Here is a 27,656-nt window from a genome sequence, read left to right as displayed (position 1 = left end):
CATCTTGTTACAAAATTATAAATACCTCCTTATCAAATTCATGAACATGAAATACAAAATACTGGCATATCTGTGTATCTACATCGAGGAGACGAGCTCTGTGAAGCAGCCAAACAGGATGTCTTGGAGGTGGGAGGCTGAGCTGCATCCTGGGTAGTTTCTGCCCCTGAAAGCAACTATTGATTGACTGAACAGCTCATATAAATGCAACTGGAGGAACTGAACAGCAAGGTCACGGTTATGCACTAGTTCTAGGAATTTAGCAGATGGCTTTGTCCAAGAGTGATAAATACAAGTGCAGTAGAGTAAGTGCATTTCTGAGATCTCTGACTTTACAAGCGACCAGTTGAATGAGTGCAAAAGACACAAAAGAGTACTATTACAGCAGAGTGTGATACAGTAAAGAGAAAAGGAATCCCTATCCCACTGATACCAACAGCACCTTAAAAAAAGTATTCTCCTTTGTGTCCCCCCTGACACCGAAGTCCAGGCGAAGAAAGAAATATGGTGATTTCATAATGAGCTGTTGCTGGCCTTTTTGATTAAATGGCATTTAGTTACAAAGAATATTGTGATGTCGGAATTACTGGAAAAAATGTTTTTCCAACTGGGAAAATTAAAGTGAATGAAGTCGGAAAGTCATAGATACACTGTAAACAATTGTCTTGTAAATTAACAGTAAAATACTGGCAGCAGGGTTGCCAGCATTCTACTGTTCATTTTACAGTTCCCTTACTGTTATCTACTTTACAGTATGTTACTGTGATAAAACCACATACTGAATTACAGTAAAATCCTGTATTTAATTGATTTTTACAGTAGACCAAAACACAGTATAGTGCTGAAACTAGTTGCAATGTTGTTGCAGTAAACAATGCAGTCATTTTTTGTAAATAGAACATATCTGAAAGCCAATTACTACAAATTAAGCGTTGTCTTTAATCTCGTCATTAATCTACCATATACTGAATGAGTTAGTTAAGTGAAATACAGCCATTAAGAATGTGGACAAGAAGAGACTTAGAAAATATCATATATATATCATATATTTTATAGGAAACTGCAAGCTACCTACAAATATTGCCCATTGCAATGCATTGTTTTCTACAGTATAATACATTTTTAATGGAAAACAGTATGTTACTGTCACAATTTGGCTGTTTTCTTACAGCAATCTGTTACAGTGTATTTTTGGAACACAACTGACAGTCTTGAGTTGACATCATGCTATGCAAAACATGATAATGCAAAAAGCATTTTTGCACATATTGTATATATTTTTTTTGCTTTGCAACTTGTAATATGGTATTAAGTTTTAGTTCTTATTTATCTATATCTGTTCAGAGTGTACCCCACCTCTCGCCCAATGGCAGCTGGGATCAGCTTCAGCTCCCCGTGACCCAAGTTCAAATAAGCAGTTGAAAAGAATGAATGAAATGTAACTTATCCATTAGAGGTGGGAGTAAAAATGCTAAAGCATAGTATCGCGATATTTTACGTGGCAATATTATATTCATTCATGGCCACCAAGTATGGATGTTTAGTGCTCTGACGGCTGGCGGACTGTTTTCCTGTTTTTCGCTGTTTTTCCCCCGTTTTTTCCAGAGGCCATAGTGGGCTCACCTTTAGGAATATACTGGAGATACTGGTATCATGTGAAACTAGAGGATCTAAGGAATATATAGGCACCATGTGCGTCATGAGATCAGTGAAGCTTAAAGTGGAGGAAAGTTTGAGAAAATGCTGCAGTTGTCGTCCATACATGTTTGATAGTCTGTGGGTTTGACTCTCATTGTGGAGAAATAAAAAGACTGAAGTGAGATGAATAGACTGAGAATTTTCTCTAATTTGACAAAACAAGTCTTGATTTAATTTAATTTTGTGGACGCAAAATGTAGTTTAACAGTTAAATTGCAATATGTTGTATCGCAATACTCACCATATGGCAAAATGCTTAAAATCGCAATAATATTGTATTGTGACTCAAGTATCGGAATAAAATCGTATCGTGGGGCCTCTGGGGATCCCACCTCTATTACCCATGTAGAGTGATCTACAAAAGTTATGCATAAACACTGATAACAAGTCAGGGAAAGCAAAGTTTTAATCGTTAACGGCTATCAATGTGATGTTTAAAAGCTCTGAGCAATGAAAAACATCTTCTTTTAGCATCCATGTTGTTTTTCTTGTTACTACTTAAAGCTCTTGAACACACCAAAGTCCAGATAATTAATCTCCAAGGTGAGATGTGAGTAGACTTATTGATGTATAGTTTTTCCTACAGTTTAAACTTGGGGATAAAAATGTTAAATAATGTATTTCAAATACACAAATACAAGATCTTAAAGTATTCCTACGAATAACATCTTGTTTGTTTTTTCGCTCCTGCAAAATACAAATTACAAAATACTCGAAAGTGATTAAATATGTATTTCAAATGCATTTTGTTGAAGTGCTGCCCATCTGTGCTTCCAGAGATGTTCCCACGTCTCTGATGCCCAACATCAGCCTCATCACATTGATTGACAGGCTGACAGGGGCCACATTGTGTCGGTTCACTGTGGTGTCAAATATTTAGTCCATACTATCACTCCATTGAAGTTCAATAGTGAAGTACAGAGAGAAAATGCATCACACACTGATAATTCACAGTTAATGGGAAGCAAGAAGAACAGCGGGGGAAACTTATCAGCCGCGTGATGTAATGTTTACCGGCTTTTTAATTAATTATGAAAATTAGGCGAAGCGGTAGGCACGCTGAGAAGTGAAATCAGATCTTTACGCTTATCGCAGCCTCGCAGCACTCACAGCGCGCCGTTTGAATGACATCTCGCACGGAATGCACAGTCCCACACATTGTCCCTCACAAGCCCACACACACAAACACACTCACTCTCACAAATACACCTTTGTACGCAGATACACATTAAAAAGCATCTACAAATACACTTGCATTCACACTGGAGCTTATAAAGTTCACAGATTGACATTAATATATGCAAATATTAGAAAAACACACACAATGCCACAGAAAAACAAAGTCCTATTGATTGGATTTACAGTTTCCAAGGTCTGAATAAAATTAGATTTTGCCCTTTGATCCTTGAATAATGACAGAGTACTCCTCATTTTATTTATCTGTCAAAATGGACTGCAAATGTGAGTTTCGCAATCGCAAGCATTGATCTGAAAATAAATAAATAAATAAATAGGTGAACCAAACACACAAACACAAACAGGCAATTACTCCAGTGGCTGACATGACATTTCTGTGCTGTTGGTTTATTAAAAAAATATTATTTTCTCTCTGTCTCCAATCAGCATTCAGTTACCTCAGTGTTTAGTCTTAAAGGCGAGTTTTTCTGTTGTTTTGTTCAGAGGAGAAAACGCTCCAAGAGTGTTAGGAATATGTGGGCTCTATGTGACGGTATAGTAGTATCACAGTCGTAGTGTCATTGTTTCAGTTTGTAGTGTTTATCATTAGCTGTGCAGAGCGGTAGCAGGGAATCTCCTCCCTGTTAGGTAGAGTTGGTCCCCGTAGGATGGAGATGGGCAACAGGCAGAATCCAATATTCCACCTTGGAAGACAACCTGCTCTGTTCCCATCATCTCCAGCCGGATTAGGGAGCAGGATATTTTCGGAAATGAGAGAGAGAGGGAGAGGGAAGCTGCACTGCCAAGTTTCCTCCTCCTCCTCCTCCTCCTCCTCCTCTGCTTCCTACAATTTGACTTGTGTGTGTGGAGAAAACGTGGACAAGACAAGAGGTTTTTTTTCCACTCCTGCAACTTCGGCTCAAAGGCCCAGAGCCAAGAGACACGAGGTGTCCATAGGGAGAGGCAGGATTAGCTGGATTAGCTGAGACGCACCAGTGATAGGACTGGGCCTTCCTGGACCGATAGGAAAACCCTGGCAGCTGGGCCTGTGTGCAGGGGCCAGATGAACGGGGGCCCAGCATTGTCTCAGTGAAACATTACTCAGAAGTGAGTTCAAAAACAGAGAAGCCTGCATCTACTCCTTCCTGTGTTTGTTTATCGATGATAAAATGGACAAGCTTTTGCTGTCAGGTTCAATGAATTCTACTTTGGGCCCATAAGTAGGTCCTCCACCTCCTCTTCTTTAGAGAATTTCCTGTTTTCAGCTTCAGTGCTTTACAGTGTCTCGCTGATAAAGTGTTATGAATTTGCATTGCATAATCTGATTCTCAACTGGCGGTCCAGATATTGAGACGAAGCGGTGCTATTAATCACGGAATTATTAGAAATTTATGCAAGGATAAATAATAAATGAATAAATAAAGTAGGCGGCTTCAACAAAAAAACAGTAATTTTTTTGGGTTGATCGGCCTTATGAGACTGCATTAATGATACACTGTCATTGCACCCCACGCTCCTCTGATTTAACACAATGTTTCCCTCTTAGGACATTAAATTCCTCTTCTTTTTACTCCACCGTGCATTCTGTATATTTTCTATGCAGGCATTTACAGTGCAGCTGCTTTGTTGGAGGCATAATCCCCATAAGTCCTCTACGGCAGCACACTGCTCAACATAAGTACTGTATATCTATATGCATCTTATGTGATATGGCCTTGGCATTCATTTCCCTGCGTGTTGCCTCAAGGGCTCCCCGCGGAATAGATTTCCTGTATCTATAACAGAAATCACAGAAAGCGAGAGAAGAAGGAAGAACAAAACGGAGCGGCAAAGAGGAAGGAAGAGAGCAGTGAAAAAGATGGGAGGGGAGCAATTAAACGAGTGCGAGAGAGAGCCAAAGTGAGAAAGAGAGAGATGTGGAACTGTGAAGAAGAAGGAGGGGGAATTGCATGTTATTAGCGATACTGGTGTCATATTACAGCACAACAGAGTTTGTAAAGTGGTGAGATAACTCTCACCTGAGGCCGTGTACCGCCGCCATCACTCACAAGGACAATCATGCGGCGAGACTAATGCTGCTGCTCCGACTGTTACCACTGGGCATGCATGCATTTGTGGAGCACAAGTTTCTGAGCGTGTATTCATCTCTGACTTGTGTTGTGAATAGGGATGGGCGATTGGAAGAAACCTGCCAACTTGATTATCTATAACGTTAATGATCAATTAATCACTGCATGCACACATGGGCAAAATAAAAGATATGTATATATACAGTACTATGCAAAAGCCTGTTTTGGTAACAGATGCTTTTATTTTGAAAAGACGAAAAAAGAGACTTGATCCTGTCGATCGTAAAAATAACTCAACTGAGATTATACTGTATAAGATAACGTCAAGGAGTTCAGTGTTTTATGTCTAGCCCCCGAAGAGCATGAGGTTAGTTTTCACAGTAATCTTGCATATTTAAGTGTGTTTTGTGTTTAAATAGGTTTTGGATCAAATTAAACATGCTAGCAAGGATACAGTAAGCTAGTGTTGCTTAAATTAAACGCTCTTGTATTTCTGTGTGTTTTATAATTGTTATTGCAACTTTCCGTTTGCAAACTGTAGCTTTATCCAACTTAATTCTCAGCTCATTGGCTTATTCACGTACGGCCGCAGAACTGAATGCTCGGCCGTGTTTCAGTTCAGTGAGTACTGTTACTCAGTAACAGTACTCACTTTTTCATAGATAAAAATAAAATAAAAAAATACACAAAGATCGATTAAAAACTCCACGTGATCGACCCGATTATTCCCATCCCTAGTTGTGAATGTATGTCGAGCAGCAGAACTACAAACGAGCAGCTCCTGTGAGCAGACCTCAGCTGCTCCGTAGGACCTGGAGGAGCAGCCGTGATTAATTCTCAAGTCTTCACGGCGTCCAAGGAGTCAAACATTGCACTGTTATTTATCTGCTCCCTGGTTTGTCCCTGGGAGGGCTCCCCCCTTGGTCTCTGGTGACACCGCAGGCAGCATAAGACCCTCTTATTGTTGTTCACTGCTGTCTTATCTGCAGTCGTGTCAGGAAAGACAGAGGGCGTAAAAGAAGAGGGGGAAGGGAGGGAGGGAGGGAGGGAGGGAGGGATGGGGCAGCGAGGGGCAGAGCTTTACCCGGATTGTCTTTACTCCAGCTTTGCAAAGAGAGATTGAAAGTAAAGGGATACTGCCCGATCCCTGGGCTCAAATACTCCTGGCTAATGGAAGCTGTCATAAATCTGAATCTAGATTACTGTTCCTTTTCTCTCTCTCTCTGGCCGTCTGAGTGTGTTGGATGACAACTCGATGAAACAATATCAGACACTCCAGATGTAACACCCTGCTGCATGCATGTCAGCATGTCATGTATGTAGATTTCACACAGGCATATTATTGAGATTTACTAGTAGAAGGGGGTGTGAAGGCTGATCTTGCATATAATCACATCCATGCATTCATGGTGTCGTACATGATCTGCCTTTCAGGTGTGCAGTATTTGTTAGGGATGCACAATATATATCCGTACAGGTGCTGAATATTTGAATCATTATGTATTATTCCAATAATTACAGCCGCTAAATTATCAGCTGTTATTATACAGCTTGGGTCAGTCCTTGTTTCTGATTGGTTAATTACAGAATTCTTCGGCCTGTTATTTCTGAAGAGCTAATGAAGACCTAAAATTCAATGTCTCAAAAAAATGTAAATATTACAAAAGACCAATTTTAAAAAGTATGTTTAATATGTAAATGTTGGCCTCTGAAAAGTAAGTCCATCTATATGCATTATATACTTGGTTGGGGCTATTTGACTGAAACTACTGGAAATGGTCTTTTCCATGATATTCTAATTTATTGAGATGCACCAGTTTATAACAGTCTGTTGCTACTGTGTATGGAGGGCCATTTCTAATCACATCAATCTGCAGAAAGAAGTCCGGTAAATTTAAAGTCTGCTGTGGCAAAAACAAGTTAGCTTTCTGTTCCTCCATTAGAAAACAAAATGTAAGGTTTTTCAAATTTGTATCTAAGTGTGACCTTACCATAACAAAGACTGGTGTGATAACAGCCGCCCTATTGGTTCTTAGGCTATGAAAAAGTCGGTCCCCCCTAAAATTTAGGCAATGGCTGGACCTTGTGTCAGAGATACTGTCTTATGAGCACATGTTAGCCAGAGTTAATAATGAAAATGAGAATTTTAAAAAGTCATGGGGCCATTTTTTACTGCAATGTGAATGTATCATGATGAGGCAAATATGCTGCTTTAGCGCCTGACACATTATTCTACTCTGGTCTTGTGTTTCCTTGTTTTCCCCCCTTTTTAAAGGAATTGTTCTTGGTTGGAAACTCACTTGTGATCAATCTGGGGACATATTACTGTACTGTATAATACCAATGCTGTCTCCTCTATGTTGTTGTTGTTGTTTTTTTTTTTTTTTTTTTTTTTACATAAAAACTAAATAAAAAGTTGAATTACAAAATTTTTGAAGAGCAAAATACTTCAGATTCATGGTTAATAGCTGGACTGCCCCCAGTAAGAAAAGGTAAAGAGAACAAGTAAACAGAAGAAAAAAGAAAATTTAAAAGACACAAAAAACTTGACGACAGAGGAATCAATAAACTGAAGAAGACAGACATCAAGTAAATACAAGATTATATGGGCTATGGCTGTCTTTTAAAGACTTGTTAATTGAAAATGAGTTGTCAACAGACTTTGCAAGGTATGTTGCAGTAACTTGCCAAGTAATGATAATGCACAGCGAGCGGTTCATTATTGAGAAAAGAACCTTGACAGGGTGCTGCAGCACTTAAATATCGACCTGTACATTGTCCCTTATATACAAAGCCAAATCTTTGCTCTCCACATTAAAGCCTTTTTTACCCTCAGGTGAGCAGAAACTACAAGTTTTGAACAAAATACTGACACTGGATTAATGACTTCGTGACACTTTACAAGGCAGTGGAGGAAGAGAACAGTGGCAGCCAGCAACAACAAGTGTTTAAATGAAACAAGTGTTGTGCTGATGTTTGGGTAAAACACAATCTTGTGACTTAAAATTACTTGAGAACATATTCTAATAGCTTGCTGGTAGCAGAATTCAGCAGCTGTTCTCAGAGCTGTCAAAGGTGCAATCAAGTCCTGTACGTCATAGAAGATTGTTGCCTTGAGACACTTTCTAAGCCACTGAAAGACCATAGAAAACACCTTTTATATAGCTGATGTGTGTAAGCTTTTAAAACAGATTGGTCTCCCCTCAAAAACGTCAATTTAAACCATTTGTACATGCAGCAAAATCAACTCACATTTATGCTTTAGACCTTCCTCCGCTGCCATCTTGCGGATGGAGTAGCAATGGTTGACGACGATGTGGAGGTTAAAGACTTTGTGTCCTGTGTAAAAACAAAAGTAAATTACTTTTTACGTAACTTATGTTTTTTTAACGTATCTTCCGCGGCTCACATTGCCCTTATAACTACTTCCCTCCTACTTTTGGTACATTTATTTACTGTTTAAACTGTCTTTTATGACGCCTTACCAGGACGTTTTTTGCGGGAGTGGTGTTGGATGGGTCCAACAAATGTTGGATGGGTCCAACAAATGTTGGACTTTCACCCAGGAGAACGGGCTTGGTGTCCCATGTGAAAACAGAAATAAACGATGTGAATTAATCTTCACGGAACTTCCACCCCTCACGTTTTGTGCACCATGTTTTTACGTCACTTCCGGTAGTCATATCAGCCTTGTAACTACTTCACTTCCGGCATTTCCGTACATTTATTTACTGTTTAAACTTTCTTTTAATAAGTACTTACCAGGACATACCGCAGCCTTTTTTACAACCACGAACCGTACGTGTGTGTATAATGACGTGGTGGCTATTTTTATAATGATCCACACCGCGAAACGCCCGTTTTTACAAATGTTCATATGTGTCGTTTTGGGTGGTAATGATGACAACGGTCTATTCTGTCGTTAAGGTTGGAGATCTTGTTTAAAGAGAGGAGGCCAGATGACCTTATTGTACAGTTAGCAGTGATGGTTGTAGCTGAAGCCTGTAATTAACCTGAGGCATTATCATGAATCTTACATCATTAAACTAGAGGAATAAAACAGGAGTTAAATGTGGCAATAATAGGCCAGTAAATGATGTTATCATTTGTGAGCAAGTGTTGTCTTATATTGTGAAGAAAATGTACTGGAAAAGTATTTAATTATCTGTTATCATATCGGTTGAAAAAAATCTATACTGTGCATTGCTTGTATTAGTGTATGTAGTGTGTGTGTGTGTGTGTGTGTGTGTGTGTGTCTGTGTGTGTGTGATTGAGAGAGACAAAGACAGAGCCTCAGGGGAGGGAAAAAGAGACATACAGTAATAGAGAATGTCTGTTTGTTACAGTACATTAGAAAACATTATAGCTCGGGTAGCAGAGCCTCAATGATGAAAGAACCACAGCAAAAGACACGTACACATGCACATTTGCACACACACACACACACATACACACACCTAGTAATCACTATGTGCATTCACAGAGCTAAAGGGTAATTGCACATGGTAGGAAAGTGCTGCAGCTCAGTACAGTATGTGCAGCACGTACTGCTACAGGAAAAATGACCTCTACGTTCCATGTTCAGTCTCACCTTTTGTGTCTTTACTCTGCCGACATTATCACCTACCTACTGTAGTAAAGGTGGGCTGTAACCACTCGTGATTTTTACACAGCGAGGCTCAGAGCACCCAGGAAGCTGCTCACAGTAAAAGGAAAGGATGGAATCAGTCCCCCAGCGGGGTAAAACTACAGACCAATCACAGAATTATAGAGCCCAAGGGAGCACGACCTGTTTCCTGCTCGCATTTAAAGAAAAGCGATGATTGTGAGCATCTCTCTCTGCTTTCTTTTTCCTTTCTCCTTCTTCTGTTTTTTAGTCCAAACCACCTTATTTTTTAAAAGCTTAGCCTTTCCCAGTGTTATCCAGCTCTCTTTCTTTTCTGCAACAACTAGCCTGATTCTAGGGATGCTGGTAAATGGTGTCCCAGTTTGTCCCCCTCCTCCTCCTACCTCCTCCCTCGTGCTCCTGCTAGTGAAATTACCAGTTGGTTACTATAGAGACGTGTTTATAAATGCAGTTTATGACTCCCATCCTGCCCTTTCTTTCTCGGCTCTTACCTCCTCATTTTCCACACCTATCTCCCCCCCAAAAAACAACATCTTTGTGTTTCTCCTGTCTGTCTGTCTGTCTGTCTGTCTGTCTGTCTGTCTGTCTGTTTCACTGCTTTCTCCTTCATCTGTCCCTTCCATCAGGCTCTTTTGCCCTTTCTCTCTTCTCTCTTTGTCGAAATCTCATTATTTTGTTAATTTCGTCGCCAGCCGCCGTCAACGTGACTTACTATGCAAGTCTCATTGCACAGAATTAATACCTAATTTACCTCAATACTCAAATGGGCTCCACTCTAGCAGCTTCCCAATCTAGGTGTTTACAATACCACGGGGCTTCCGTCTTTGTCTGCCTCGGGGCTCTAAACTCCTTTTCTCCCATGATAAGTAAATGTAGGGCCCTTTTTTATGATAATGCATTTGTGTGGGTATGCGCTATATATCATTGTTTGCAAAGCACCCTTCTACCTTTGTGACCGGAGAGGTAATGTAAAGGAAATAAAAGCTGTGGGTTGTCTTTCTGCTCCCTCATGAAAGTCTAATGGAGAGCTGATTCATGCTTGTATCCACCCAAGAAGACAATGGACGTATAGGCGTATTTAGACCACTCAAAGCAAAGTGCTGCTGAGGCTACAGTTTTACTCCTACTGGGTTCAGGTGTGGAGGGGAGCTAATGCACAACAAAGGGTTACGCTTTATGTAATTATGTAATAACCAACCTACATCCACTGGAACACTTATCTCCGGTTTGATTTTTCCACAAATTTAAATAGTGCTTGTTTAAAAACACATTTACTAGTCTTCTGCTGCCTCGCTTATGTATGTCTCTGTGATGGACAGATTTTCTTCAGTGATAATGTTTGGCTATTATCTGGCCATTTCCCCAAAATGTCACTCTTCTCTGCAGCTTGGGGAGTTTACAACAGGGAAGATTTGGATGCCTCCTTCTGTTGCCTGTCTGTTCAGCTTTTATTCTGGCAACATTAAGTGCACCAGTCTGGGTTTATAGTGAGTAAAGGTAAAACTGAGGCTTGTACATATAGGCTATCAGCCTATAACATCATCAAAAGGAAAAAAAAATATGTGTGGAAACAGATGGAAAAAAAGCATTCATGGGTATTTACTTTTACAGTGATGTAGGCTTTGATTTTTAATATATTTTAAGAATTGCTTTTCAATGAAACACGGTAAATTACCTTAATGGTGTATCTGCTTCCCTCCCACGAGCCTCTCTTCACTTCTAATTTATGGATTGGATTTGTCTGTTTCTCAGTGAACTCGACTGCATTTAGCGGCACATTTACCTTTAATCTTCTCCTCATTTGGTTTGTTTAAGAGGTAGGTGGGAGTGGGAAAACCAGTTATGAAACATGGAGAATGGTGACCCACCCTCAACAAGAAATAATGGCTGACTGTATTGTATTCTGGACTTTTTACACAATTGTGGAAATATTGTACTGTAGCATTTTTTTCTACCCAGCTGTCAGCAGTGTGGAGGCATCATGTAGTTGGGTTTTAAATTTGGCACAAACGGCCACTTGGACTCAATGATGAACTGATTAGTTTAGAGGTCAGAAGTCACTCTGATTTCATGCCTGTCCCATTCTCAGGAATGCCCTGAGGGAATTCCTTCTAATTTGGCTCTGTTGTCCATTAGACCCCTTATCAGAACGCGTAACTAGCGTCACACACAATTGTGCACGCACGTCTGTTGCAGCGGAATCAGAAGTCGGCTTAAATACATGAGAAAACTTTAACCACAGGAAGAGCTGTGATCTGTTTTGAACATGTCGTGTCATGAGGTGGGGTGCCAAAACCAAAAAGGTACTAATAAAGGTAAGGTACTAATAACTACATTTTCCTTTTTTTTAAACATTATTTTTATTGAACATTTTCAAAAATATAACAGACCAGCACAGGACATATAAAGATAGTATGGAATATGTAGCAAATCCAAAATACATCCACAGCAATGATCTCAAAAGTCCTTATTAGGTCTATCATTTCAGGAAGTTGCACTCTTAGTTCCAAGATAGTCCAACACTTGGACAAACTTTACTGTAAAGAGGTCCTTCTTATCATTAATACAAAGTCTTGTTCTTTCTAAAGAAATATAGTCTGATTTCAAAGACTTCAAGATGAATTTAAGGAGCTTCGTCTCCTACCGATTTGGTCACAACAACATAACATAAGCAAAAACTGAACAGTGTTCTTATGTGACCTTAAGGTTTCAGGGATACATCCCAATAGACAATAGATAATGGATTAGTCTTCAAAACATTACATTTTTTATTTTATACAATTATAAAGATTTTTTTATTTGTCCATATACTGTACTTTATACAACATTTAAATAGTAAAATAATGAAAAAGTCCTATGAGAAAGTAGTTTTTAATTAATTTTTTTTTTTTTTAAACCATTTTTATAATTTTTTTTTTTTTGCAACCGACATGCATGCACATTGTCAATGTCTGTATACAAATAATTGGTCTATTGGACTCAAGTATGAACTGATAAGATTTAGGAGGTAAGAGGTCACAAATATATATTTTTGGCGATAAAATAAAAGAAATCATGGGACATTTTACGTGATGCCGTTTTAAATCCCAAAGGTAAAGACCAACTTCACTGTGGCCATTATTTAATGCCATAATTGAGAACAGAAGAGGAGACATTTGTTTGGATGTTCTTTGGTGTCCACCTTGAAACTGTGGTGATTGTTTTGGAGCTCCTGAGCTGCCAGATTGAAGATATGTGTGTATCCAGTTTTTAGAATTTGAAGCAACATCCAGTGTCTCCTGTCATGTCTACTTATACATCTGGACAGACATGAACGTAAAACCGCAACTTCACTATTTGGCGGAGGAATACAACTGCAAGCTCTCTGTCTTTGCATAACTGGCATCAAAACATCAGACTGTAAATGTATAAAAACGACTCCTGCTGTCTGATTCTGCAGGGCTGACTCATCAAAACGTAAAATGTTTGCCAAGTTGAGTGATGTTAACCCTGTGAACCTCAAGCAGTTTATGGGTGTTTTTTTCTTCAGTGACATTTTACTCACTGTGACCTTCTCACTGCATTATATAAGTCCTGCACTTCTATGGAAACAGCACAACAACAATGGCTAGAAGCAGGGAGAGAAAGGGAAAATTGCAATGCAGTTAAACACCGTTATAGAGCCATGATTCATGGGGGAAAAAAAGAAAAAACGCAAGGCGAATTTCGTTGTATCATAATTTTTTTTTACGAAAATTGGAACAAAACAAACACTAATATATATATTGTGCCTACAAGTGGGAAAAAAAATAGGGCTCCACATATTGAAAGATTTACATTTTTACAACCTCTTGTCCTCTCCCCTCTGCTCTGTGTAAACAGCCTGGAATAAAAAAAAATCAATCAAGACTTCCCAGTTGCACTAACAAGTGAAAAATGGTTGGAGCAATTTTGGCAATTGGCATTTTGAGTTTAGATTTGGTAATTTTTTCTTGACAGAAACCACACACGATCCTTTAAGGACTGTTTGAAATGTGAAACTCCAAAGATTATCTTCTGTTTTTCCAGTTTATGGCTATGATTAAATCCTGGTGGGTTTTTAAAAAAAGAAAAGAAAACCTGCCTCAAGGCCGACGGGTTGTGGGGTTCAGAGGTTTACATCATGTCTGGCATCTTTACTTTAATGTAGCAGCACTGCAGAAGATCTCAGGGTGATTTTATACTGATTATGTTTGAGTGTTTATCTGCAAATATAAAAAAAAATATTACACAAAACTACATAATGGATCTGAAATTACAAGGAAGCCATTAAACATAATTCTGTCTGAGATGGATATAACTGTGTGTGTGGGCGGATAAAGAGAGTATGTCTGTCTGTGCGTCTGCCTGCAACGTGTCCCTGATTCTGTCTGCCTCATCATTGCACCTGCCCTCCAAGAAGTCATGTTGGCTTGGCAGAAAAAGCCTGTCTTAACACCCAGGCTGGTTAGATTATACCGTACGAGACAGCGGGACGCGCTGCCATGACATCGATGACACGACGCGTGTCACCCCTCCACTGTCTCTCTGCCATTTAGCGGTGTGGCGCTCTGTATGGGGGCCCCTCGCTGTATTTCTTGCCTGCTCTCCTTCTGGGGATGTGATGAGGTGCAGTAATATATAAGAAATGACTTGGTGGCAACTCATCTAATATGATTTGTGTAGGAGCTCATAAAACCTCGCCAAGCGTAACTTTAAAAGAATGAAATGGAAAGGGCCGTGTTGATTCGGCTCCCTCTGTCGCATTGCAGGGATCATAAATGTGTTCAGAATCGGGCTGTGGGATGAGGATTTTCTGAGAATTTCGATCAGCGCTAATGACAACCATATCATTTTGTCATAAAATGTGTAAGTGCACGATTTGTGCCATCCAGCAGCTACTTTGATCACAAAGACCTCTACCTGAGTAGAAACAGTAAGTCTCCTACAGTCTGCGTCGTCCTGTGAGGGAGCAGCGAGGCGTCGGATTCCCCCCTGATGCCCCCCTCTGCAATGACTCTGGAAATAAATAATAAACACATTTAATTAAAATGAAAATGCGCTGCATTTCTGCGTTAATCCTAATTTATTCGCCTTAATTGAGCTTCCATTTGCTTTGCCAATGGTTGGCAGAAGTGTTAATAAATAAGCCATTGTCTAGATGCCATGAAGCATTTAGCTGAGCAAATCGTAATATACTGTAGCACTTCACCTGCCTAATCAGCAGGAAGAAAACTCCTCAATGTCATAAACTTCCACATGCATGCACACACATGTCTATGTACACACACCCTGGCAATTTTTCCGCAATAATTACATCCTTTTCATATTTGAGACCCACCCCAACATTAATTATAACAGTATAATGCAATCATAGCAAACTGTGTGTTGTATAATGTGCTGTGATAATATTTCCTCACTCATTTATCTTTTTTCCTCGCCCCGTCGTTCTGTCTGTGGTCGGACAATCGATCTATTTGTCCCTGTGTTCCTCGGCTCTCTGTGTTGCTTATTAGTGTCATTTGGTAAGAGGATATCTCTGTGATGGCAGCCTTTACTCCCCGCTCATCATCTTTCTCACCTCGTCTCCCCACTTCCCTCTAAATGATGAAAAGCCCAGCTTTCTTTCTCTCAGGGCTAGAATAATCATTTTTCCAAAGCAGCGATTTAATTGCATGTTTAAAGTCCTCTTCGGAGTCTTTCACTGTTCTTGAACTATGCTCCTTTGACTGTCACCAAACCAGCATGGAAGTAAAGTAAACTCTCTCTCTTTCTCCTTCTGTGTCTCTCTTTCTCATTAGAGACGTTTTCCCTTCATTACCCTAATGTCACAATTTTGTCTCTTTCTTCCTCTTTTCAGAAAATGTAATTGGGCCTTTGCGTGTTGGTGATTGTCTCTGTGTCTGCTGCATGTAAAATCACCGAGAGTGAAATTTCACCCTGGGCATATTTTCACCGTCTCTTAACCTCCCCCTTGGCTTTTTTCGGACTCCTGTTGGGAGACGATGAATATTTTTTGGGAGACGGCATGAAAGTAAAAGCTTGAATTTCTTTTGCTGCCTTTTCTCTGCCCCCCTCACTGCCCCTCGTAATGTTTCTCAATCCAATAACGGCAAAATATTACACTTCATGCATTCAAAGCAGTGTTTATTCGGAGCATCTGATTAGAGTCCATGTGTTTTTCTAGGGGCGTAGCAGATATCTGGTGTATATATATCAAATGGCATGGTCCTCTTCCATGTGGCTCCAGGCGAAGCATCTGCACACATCTGCAGAGTGCAGAGTATCCCCCGTTGCCTCGTTATCTCCTCCAGAGCTGCTTAGTGATTTATTTACCTGCTCACCACATGCCGCTCAGGCAAAAAAGGACGAGGGGAATAAAGAGGGGAAAAAGGAGAAAAGAGGCAGGGAGAGGGGCCGGTGGAGGACAGGTGATGAGAGACGGAGGAGAGAAAGGAGGCAATGAGCGAGAAAGAGTGTTGGGGCGATGATAACGTGCTGATGATGAGAGGAGCAGGTGGAAAGACACATTCAGATGTCGTTTACAGACTGACAGAGCCAATGAAGGGCCGGGGCGAGAGCTGGAGGGAGGAGGAGGAAAGATGAAAACAACAGGACTGAGATTCAGACTCTTGATTCTAATCAGGAGATTTGGTTTGAAGAAAATAAAATCCATGCAAATCCCAAGGATGCCACTTCACATTAGTGAGGACCCTGTCATCCACAAGAAGACATCACCAGCCGCTGAGACACCAGGTGGTGGTAAACAAAAGGTATTAGACAATGATTGGTGTCAAGAAGTAATAATAAATATATTCTTTTGAATATGTAAACATACACTGAAGTATAGTACGCTTTATTACTATTCAGAGACAATTTCCAGTATAAATGGATGTTAGGAAAGATGCAGCAAGGTACAATCTGTATTCCAGATGTAAACATCACCCCTCCAGCGGTATCCAAAGCTCTATCAGTTTTAAATTGATTGACAGATATTTTAATACTGCAACACTATCTCAATTATTTATATTTTCTCAGACTGGTAAAGGTTTGTTTATCAGTTGCTTTCATCATTTAGAAATAAACTATTTAGTAATGTATCAGAATTTAGCTGAAATGCATATAAAAAAAAGAGTATTCACCCATCCACCCTATTTTTTTGTAATTTCTGCCTATTTGTCATGTCCAAATGGAAATACTTCTTTTGGATTTTATTTGAATAACAATACCAAGGACATTCTTTATGCCAGAACTATGAAAATCATCACATACTTTTGAAATCGTGACAATCCCAACTGGATAAAATTTGAGACCTCTAGGCAAAACATTTCGGGTGGTAGGGACCCAAAAGAATGTGACAAAAACAATTGCATAGTAGTTAGTTCTGGAAAATAAATATTAAATTAAAAAATGTAATTTAATCATGACAGAGTGAATGAGAGCTATTTATTAAGTAATTTTCTGCAAAACCCAGGATAAAGAAGCAAGAGCTCAACACAAGACAAAACATATAAGGAAATATAAAAAAATAAGGACAGTACAAGATAAAAACATATGGAAACGAGACAATCGGCAAGCTCAAATCTGTATGAAAGTGTGGGATTTTGAGTTATTCAGGCTGCAACACAGCACTGGGGAAGGAAACCTTTCACAAAAAACAAGAGGTGGAGCATTTTATAGAGAGATAACATCAAAAAGACAGGCGGCAGGATGACCTGTAGGGTCACTGACAATGCTACAGGCATGAGACAGAAACCTAGTGCTGTAAATAGCTGTAATATCTAGAGCGGGCAAATTGCAAGATGCACAACTGCTCTCAAGGATGTTTGCTCCTGTACAGTAAGATTTCCAAGCCATCTCATTCATATTTAGAAGTTATGTAAGATCAGACTGCTCAAGGTAAATTCTTTTGATTATCGTAAAAAAGAAAAGTCACTGCTGGGACTTTTTAAATGAAATTGTGACCTTAGAGTCCAAACAAATAGTAGATTTTGAGCATTGTGATACTCCTCGTTACTTTTCGTACTGTACATATCATATTTAATCCATTCATATTGTACATACTCTCAATTGTTTTTTTTGTTCATTCTGCACATGTAAATGTATCATTCAGACTGTATGTCTTTCAATACATACATATATCCAAAATCACTTCTGAATCTAATTGAATCAAATCTAAAATCTAATCAAATTATAATATCTGAATATTAAAATAAGAGCTGAAGACTTACTAGTTTCCCTCTATGCTTTGAGATTATCACTATTTTGAGGATCTCTGATTTTTTGCTCTATGAAACACATGAAACATATTTTTCTGATAACAAACACGTAATAAGGTAATTCACTTACCAACCTAACCGTTACATCTCTATAACAAGCAGATGGGTTGGCAGTGAGTGCAGGCTTGCCAAGGTCAACCCCAGGATACTCTGAGATACCGGCGCCTGTGAGGCAGCACTTTCATCCAGAGCCAAGACTCACGCTGCTCCCTGGAGCTCTGCCTCTCCTCCCCATGCCACCCTCTCTGTCCCCTCTGGATCTGCAGGCTTAGCTAACTCAACCGTGTAAGCACATCTCCCCCACCGCTGGAACCAGCCTCCGTGGGGGCCCTTGCTTGCTTTGCCACACAGCACGCACCAGGCACGCACCGCCAGTTTCACTGGAAGCCAGACAGACGCTCGTGGAGAATTCCCCCACAACCAGCCTCCTGTGCTCTCAGCCCTTTCCCAACCCAGCACGCCGGTTTTACCCCAGAGGTTCGGTGCCAGTCATGTCGCAGCCGAGCCCTACGCCGTCTGGGGGTCTGAGATCTCGCTACCACATTCCACTGACTCCTGTCGGCTGCGGTTTGGGGGGGGGGAAGGCCTCGTTCAGTCCAATCAGGGTTTTCGGAGCTGGAGTGCTAAATGACCCTCTTAATGTCACTGGGGAGAAAAATGGGCAATCTCTCAATTTGGCACAAGCAGGTCCGTGGCAGCAAGGCAAGAACTTGATAGAGTGTGGAGGTTTTAAGCGGCAGGAAACCTGGTGACCTTTCCCTGTTTTCTGACGCGCTGACTCGATTGCCCTTTTGAAAATGCTAATACCAAATGGTTCTCTACAAAACAGGTCCTCCGAGAAGGCCCTCGGCGTGTCGAATAAAAGGGTGGAAGACGACCACAAGCAGTGTGTGTTGAGAGGGCACCGTGTCAAGTTTTGGGGTTAAAGCTCTGTGTAATGTGACTGCATTCATTATAGACTGTGTCTTTTGTGGCACAATAACTTCTCGGCAGCATCTAAATAACTTCAAACACTCAATTAAGTCCGCGCACAAAACAAAACTGAATTGCTTTCTCAAAATATCAGAAGAGCCAATTTAGAATTTTATGGAAATGTTTTAAAATCACCACAAGCCTGCAGTTTTTGATAAAGTCGGTCTCCGCTGAGAAAGTATTTATTTCTCTCCTTGCAGCACCTGCACAACCTTGCACATGGCACGTAGCTGCTTAGTTTGTTGAGCTCTGCAAAAAAACACATAAAGAGCAACTTAATTATTTGCGATTTTATTCATTCAACGGGCCACAGAGGTGTGCAAAAGGCGATAGAAAGCTTAATTATCTTAATGGAAGACTGAGATGCATGCCCTTTGTAACACAAGCACCTCTTAACAGCCAAATCAATAGCACACTACGGCTGTGCCCTCAGCCCAGGAGTGGATCACCTCCATCTCCACTATCGAGCACTGATGATCATAATAAGCTGCTTTGATGCAATTCACATCACCACAAATAATGAGGCATCCTCAATCGAGAGAGCGCTATTACCTTTTCCATCTCTCTCTCGTTCACTAAAGTTCAACGTTAATGTAGCTAAACAACTTTCTCTCCGGGGTTTTCACTTCCACTCAATCGTTTACTTTCTTCCTTTTTCTCTTTTACCCCTTTTGCATTTTGAATGGTGCTTTTCATAAGATTAATTAACATTTGGAAAAATCATGGCGTCATGAGAAAGTCTAGCAGACAAAAATAGAACAATAGAAACTGATGACCGTCTGCACAAGTGTCGCCCTTGTCGGCTATCGGCTCATCAGAGAGCACAGAAAAAGAAACAAGGAGAACATATTCCTCCAAGATGGCCACCACACATCTGGGTTTATTCAGCTTAGAAACAGATAGCTCCACACAAAGTCCCTGATGAGGCTTGTATAACTCCGTATGCAGCCACGTCAGCTGTGTGTCACTGGGCTATGAGTAAGTAACACTGATTGCTTGGTTCATTACTCCTCCTCACTGGACTACTGACTAACAATACTCCTCTGAGGCATTGCACTTGGCCTTTGTACAAGTGCTTACAGCAGAGCGGACTGCTCGCTGAAATAGCTCTCTGAGCATCAGCCGATCCCCCTGTGGCTCATACTGATGTTCACAAAAAAAAAGGAGAAAAAAAAAGAGCTGGGGTGTTCAGGGAGAAGCCAGGACAAGGGGATTTAAATTGAGGCAGATGTTGCTTTGTGACTCCCAGTTGGGAATAGTGTCATTAAGGTCAGTCAGGAAGAACCACTGACATGAGATCAGGAAGCAGAACAAAAAGGTGTGAGACCTAACATGTGGACGATTTGTGTGCTGGTGGTGAAACCCTCTGTGCAGATGAATTTTGTGTGAGCACTGTCATATAAAACTGGATGCATTTACGCCATAGACTGTGTAACATATGGACAAAGTGTCCGTGATGTCACCTATAGCTTTCTGGAAAGCCAAAACGAAGCTCAAAGTGGGTTGATCTATGGTTCTGGCTGTTGACCTCTTGGGAGTGCCTGACACCTGCTAACTCCCAACTTTCTTAAGTTGAGGCAGGCTGAATGGAGCTGCAACCCACCTGTATGTGCAGGTGCCTGCCACTCAGCCACGCCCTTAATTATGCGTAACTTTAAGGTCCTAATATATTCTGAATGGGTGAGTTATAAAAATATATGAGCGTTTCATCACAAACAATTCAAGTCCAGAATTTCCTCTGTATTTATTTAGTAGCGGCGGCCCGCGTGTTAGACCTGCCTTCTCAATAAAAGCAAACACATGTAGCTTTCAAAATAAGAGCACATGGATGTGTAAACACAGTCCACTGTCAAAATATGATGCCTTAAATTAAACATAGAAGAGTCTTATTCTCCTTCACAACAATTCATTAAAATATGCAATGATGGGGCGTCCTGGTGGCTCACACTCGTAGAGCACGTACCATTAAGGCTGAGTCCTTGTAGCGGTGGACCCAGGTTTGAATCCGGCCTGAGGTCCCTTGGCTGCATGTCTTCCCCTCTGTCTCCCCCTTTCTATCTGTCACTATCTAATAAAAAGCAGTAAAATGCCAAAAAAATAAAATATGCAATGATTAAGATGGAATCGTGGCATTAGAATGTGCAAGAGCCACCAAATTTAGGCTTTTTGGGCAAACATTTTCTTCGGGGGAGCATGCCCCCAGACCCCCCTACTTTCTTCGAATCCCCCCATCAAAATCTCACAAAATCCTGTGGGAAACACTGGTCCTAAAGCTTGTTTTGCAGACAATGTCATTTTTTACACTTTCTAAATTGCTGATTGACATTTACATGTCCACACCATCCAGGGGACAAATAACCCTTTACTCCTGCTGCTGAAAAAAATCCTAGAGGAAACATGGAAGTCTAATCTCTCAACAGATAATAGGGACAAGATTTTGGTGTTTAAAGCGTTTTTGTGTCCGTTTGTTGTCTTTTTGTAGTTCGACAAGTACTGACCAATCAGGTTTAGGGTTGGCTCTGGTTGCATGCGGGTAAACAGTGTGGAGAGCAAGAGGAGGAACAAAAATGCAATCTCGGATAGGGATGGGGTGATGGACAAGGCCTTTGTCTATCACAGATGGCTGAATGTCATCAACCACTGGCCCCAGTATTGTGATGTCCACACCAACACCAGGCTGCGGGTTTGTGGTATCATTAATGGCATTCATTGTGTGCTTAAAGTAACAATTGATTGAGTGCAACTGAAGGAAACTAGGAAACTAATGTGTATTGCCTCTGGACAGAGAGAGGGAGAGACTTGGTGTTTGCCAACAACCATATCAACGGCAACTACATTCTCCCACCTGAAGTTGCTAATCGGAATAAAGAGGAAGTCTTGGTCTGAATATCTCTTGTCCGTATATCTGCTGGCTACACCAGAACCCCCAAAATATCAGCATGTTCTCCCGTCAAAAACGTCAATACAGGTGGTGTGTACAGGCATTGAAAAACGGGTGATATTGACGTGTTTCACCAACTGCTGCAATACATCTGCCGCCATCTTGCTGACATAGTGAGATTGATGGCGAAGCAAAGTTAAAGTGGCGGATTCCGCCTTCAGTTGGACGCTGGGATGGTGGATGGGTCGAACAAACGTTAGACTTTCACCCAGGAGAGTGGAGTTTACGTCCCGTGTGAAAAAAAAGTGAACCCTTTTTGTAAGGGTACTACTTGTAACTACTTCACTTTACATACATTGTTTTACTGTTTAAACTGTCTTTTATAACATCTTACCAGGAAGTGTTTTGCCCTAAACCTAGGTCAGTGGTTTTACAACATAAATCCACAGAAACTGCAGCCTTTTTTTACAACCGTGAACCATACATGTGTGCTATTTTTAGAACACGCTGCTGTACCGTGAGCTGGGATACGTACATATGTGCCGTAATTTGTGGTACTGTGGTACTTGGCCTCCCTCACAAGTCACTCCACAAACTTCAAGTGGTCCAGAATTCAGCTGCCCGCATCATCACAAGAACAGCCTCTATCCACCACATCACCCCTGTCCTCCAACAGCTCCACTGGCTCCCGGTTCAGTTCCGGATTCAATACAAAGTCCTCCTGGTAACTTTCAAGGCTATCCACAACCTCGCCCCCCCCATATCTGTCCGACCTCCTCCATGTTCTGTTTAAAACTGCTTATTCCCTCTGATGACAATTAGCTTGTCCAATCTAATCTATCTATTGTATTGTTATTCATTCTGTGTATTTTATTGTATTTTATTGCTGTATCTTTTCTATCTTTTTTGTACGGTGTCCTTGAGTGCCAAGAAAGGCGCCTCCAAATAAAATGTATTATTATTATTATTACTGACACACAACCTCTTCTGTCGTTTAGGTTGGAAAACTTGGAAAACCGCTGACCCCAGAGGCTCAATCATTGTCAGACAGTTTCTGGGATTAGCCCCATGTAGGCAGATTGTTTGATCTTTAGCTATCTCTTGTTGACTCAGATTCAGGTGAAAGACAAGGATTCATTGGAAGTGAAAAAAAGGATTTCATAGAGCAGAAGCTTGTAGCTTTTACTTTCCAAAGTTGAGGTGTATTATTGGAGCAGCTGATTAAAATACCAAAGAGGAAAGCTGTCTAGCTGTCTGATAAAACTGGGCTACATTATTACAATATAGCCTTCATTTTAATGACATGCAATAACTCTTTTTTTTCCAACATGTAACAGGTTCTACAGGATCTCTTGGACAGATTTCCTGGAAAAAATGTCAGGTAAAGTCCTCTACAGGTTCATACATGTCAGTGTTATATGTGGGTAACAAGTGACGGGCAGCCACAGCTTGTCAACTGTTGCCTACAACTCTGATCCGTCAAAAAGCAGTGAATGAAAAGCACAGAAAGTGTTTAATTTTAGCCCAGCCATTGACGGAGTGTCCTCGCTCTGTTATGTAGACAGAAGTACACACTCACAAAAATACACACACACTCACACTCGCATACATCCAAATCAGCCACATGCCAGACAGTAGGCAATTATTCAAACTGCTAATTAGGTCAGTCAGCTCCTTCGGCCCTGCAGGCGGAGGGTTGTGCAAGATGGTCAGGCCTGACATAGTGACCTCATGACGGCTTGACTGGGCATCACTAGCTGAGATTGGTCCAAAGCCAAAGAGATGAGTGACCCGAACGTCAGTTGGAGTCATGATTGAAATCCCGAGCATCAAGTACAGGCCTTCTGGGCATCCTGCCATGTGTCGCTGTGATACTGTGCACTACGAATATAAGACGACCAGGAGCAGAGTCCTTTTGAACAGTTGGACAGGGTTTCATTTTTCACCCAGTAGACAAACACTTGAGTCAAACACAGAACATTCAGAGACATCTGTGGAGGAATTCACTTACGCCTAGGTTAGATTGTACCTACAAACAATTCCTTGCTTTCTCTTGAACCTGCATAAAATGCCAGATGGAGTTTGTAACATGACGGAATATGACAATGAGAGAGACAATTGCAGCAGAAAACAAAACAAAGGATACAGTGTTTTCTTCTTTTTTTAAATCTGCTACTACATGGATACAAATGGAGCCAAACACAGTGGTTTCCAACTATGTCTGTTGGCAACTACTGAAAATGATCCAGTTATTCACAACAGAAAAAGTAAGATTCAAAGAAAATTAAATAATATATACTTTGAGTTATGAGCTTCACAGTTAATTATTTAACTTGGAAAGTGTGTTTACCTCAACTAACTTTAACAACTTAACTCAAGGTCCTCTACTGTTTCTTTTGGGATTCTTTTTGCTTTTTCAAGCACACTTTGAAGGCAGGTTCAATGAAAAAAGTAGAACAGTGCAGCTGGACATAATGCTGTTCTAATCATCATGAAAAAAAGTTGTGAAATAAAGCTGAGCTACTGTAATGGTACGTGTCCAAAGGGGCATGAGGAGTCACACCAAATCCAGCATTGGACGCTTGATAGACGTGTACCTCGACGGTATCAATGGAGGATTAACAGGCGCTCTCCTTTCCTGAAACACAAAACCAGAACACAATGGAACAGTTACCAGGCTCCTTAAATCCTCTCCAGTGGCTCCCTGTGGCTTTGACAGAAAGTCATAATGGCTTTTTGTTATTACACTTTTTTTGATTACCTAAAGTCATTCTTAATTCTCCAACTGTGTATTGTACAGTTACATTATACATGTGCATCACAATAAATTAGAATATCATAGAAAAGTTTATTTATGTCAGTAATTCCATTAAAAAAGTGGAAATAACACATTATATCGATCCATTACACACAAAATGAAACATTTCATGTCTTAATTTATATAATTTCTTCTAATTATCATGATAATAATAATAATAATAATAATAATAATAATAATATTAACGTTATTCATATAGCACCTTTCAAAAATGAGTTACAAGGTGCTGTACAACCGAAATAAAACATATCACATACAATTAACTGACAGCAACAAAATAAAACCACAAAAAGACCTAAACTTCAGTGTCTCAAATTTTTTTGAATATTACAAAAAACAATTTTAAAAAGTATGTTTCATATGGAAATGTTGGCCTCTGAAAAGTATGTCCATCTATATGCACTCAATACTTGGTTGGGGCTATTTGACTGGAACTACTGGAAATGGACTTTTCCATCATATTCTAATGTTTTGAGATGCACCTGTAACCTGCATACCTGCATCTGGCCTTTTGCCTTATCCTTTACATTTTGCCAAACTTAATACAGGTGACTAGTCTTACATTTCCCAAACTAGGTCAGCTATTGGTTCTAAATCCAAAATCAGAACATTCTCAGAGGAAAATAGAGAATTAAATTGCACATGGACATATTTGTTTGTTTCCACCACCAACACTGCTGGCTTATGCTTCATCTGCGGTGAGAAAAAGGCAAATTATTATAATTATACCTAATTAAATGTGTTTTTGGGCCAAAAGTGGTAAAAATGGTGGCTTTTGATTGTAAAGTTAGCTGTTTTAGTTCTACAACAGTGTTTATGAGTTTCCAGAGGCGGTGAGTCATGTGGGACATCCCTGATTTGCATAAAGTAGCTGACACCTCAACTTAATGCAAATGAGGGGCAGACAATGTATCTACCAGAATGCAATGCACGGCTGCTAATATAGACAATGAATGAAAAGCATGATATCACTGATCCTGTGGACTCGTACCACAACTTGTTGCAAGCAGGCTGTTTGGTGGTCTGCACTCTGCCTGATGATATATAAATAATCAAACCATTAGTTATCATCTGCTGTGTCATCATCCTCCATAATCAGCTTGTCTTCCTCCTCATCTGTGTCCCCAGCCCCTAATATGAAGCCATAATCTGGCGTCTTTGTGTTTTCCTTTTCCTTTCCAGAAAGCACACATGTTGAAAGGTTGATGTCCACGCCAGGCCTTGCTCCGGTAGTGATTGTGACATTTCTCCTTCTCCCTCCGGGCTTTGCAGCACGCCTCTCCCCCCCTCCCTCCTCCGTACACCCTCTCATCCAAAATCGCTCCAATTCCTCGGGAGCAATATCTTCTGCTCGGGGAGAAAAAGGTCACATGCTCCATTATTTCAAAGTGAACTTTCGACCTAACATTTACAGAGGAGGCAAAAAATAGCTGTCGATGTGAGGACGCAGCAGGTTTAGTATTGCTGTATATTTTTGGATGAAGGATAGATGGATAGGCGGCACGTAAGGATTACGATTGTTTGACAACTCTAGGCTCTATCTTTATAGAGATAACAAGGCTGAGTGGTCGCACATTGATCTCCAGCTGCATTTACTGTACAAGCTATTATGGCATATTGCGAGTCGTTTCTATGCTAATAATAACTGTTCTCCTTGAGCATTATGGAGACTGTACATGCAGGATACAGCCAAGCCCCGAGGCTCTGATGGCATTGACTAACACTGCCTTTTGACTCTGATTCACGCTGCCAGTCAGTTCTATTTGCCAGTGCAGTCCCACCTCCATAGCTTCTCATTAGAGAGGTGGGCAGCCACAGTGATGAGATGCAAAGTGATTTTTTTTTCTCGCCATTCATGATGTGACATCAAGTTTGTGGAGAGACAATAAGAGGGAAGCTGCGTTTACTGATGACGCCCTCCTTCAGAACAATTACTGGTCATTACAGGATTCTAGAGACACTACCTTTACTGACCTACTGATGGCGACGAGGGCGGATAGAGGGTGTGGAGAGAAACAATCCTTTATGAATACATTGGGGTGCTTACTTAATTGCTTCCTCAATCGATGCTCGTCCTGTGCTCTGTCCAGGCTGCTGATTTGAGCCTGGTTATTGACTCAGCTGTTGTTTGCTCTGTCGTACAAAACCAATCCTCTGAGCTTCACTAAGAGCAGACCCAAGTGAGGAAAACAACCTTTTAACCAGATAGAAAACAGTGCAGAGTGATTTTCTCTGCATTTTTCATAACTCTCAGAATGATGATATCAGGTTTGTCAATACTTGTTCATGGTTGCACTTGTATTGTTATAGCATAAGGCTTATGAAGGCAGTTTTTAATGCTTTGTGTTCTGTAACGACGTGCATCACCTAATTTCCAAGACATAGCCGCTGTGAACAAAACGCTCGGCAACAAGATTTTCCATTACTTGTATTGATTTGCAGTCAATCATGAAGAAGCAGGGCTATTTTTCTTTATTTCTGTCTATTTATCTGTCTGTCTGTCGATTGATCTATCCATCTGTCTGTCTGTCTGTCTGTCTGTCTGTCTGCCTGTCTGTCTGTCTGTCTATCTGTCTGTCTGTCTGTCAAACTATCTGTCTGTCGAACTATCTGTCTATTCTGTTCCATCTATCATTAATATTCTATCATGTTCTATTCCATCCTGATTCCTTTTATCTGCTCTATTCTATATTCTGTTCTATTATATTTTGTTCTGTCCCATCTATGTTATATTCTCTTCTATTCTGTTCTATTCCATCTATATGTTCTATTCTCTTCTATTCCATATATCTTTTCTATTCTATTCTGTTCTATTCCATTCCACCCTGATTTCAGCTATCTGTTCTATTGTGTTTTGTTGTGTTGTGTTCCATCTATCTATTCTATTCTATTCTATTCTATTCCATCTATCTGTTCTATTCTATTTCTATTCTATTTCTATTCTATTTCTATTCTATTTCTATTCTATTTCTATTCTATTTCTATTCTATTTCTATTCTATTCCATCTATCTATTCTATTCTATTTATATTCTATTCAATCTAGTCTCATCAATCAGTCTAATGCCTTTTACGGCAACAATATCAGTCAGATCAATACACAGTGAATATATTCTGTAGTTATTAATTCATGAACCCATA

Source organism: Centropristis striata, chromosome 14 (genome assembly GCF_030273125.1).
Source record: "Centropristis striata isolate RG_2023a ecotype Rhode Island chromosome 14, C.striata_1.0, whole genome shotgun sequence".
NCBI lineage: Eukaryota > Metazoa > Chordata > Actinopteri > Perciformes > Serranidae > Centropristis > Centropristis striata.
Note: the sequence above shows the minus strand (reverse complement) of the source record.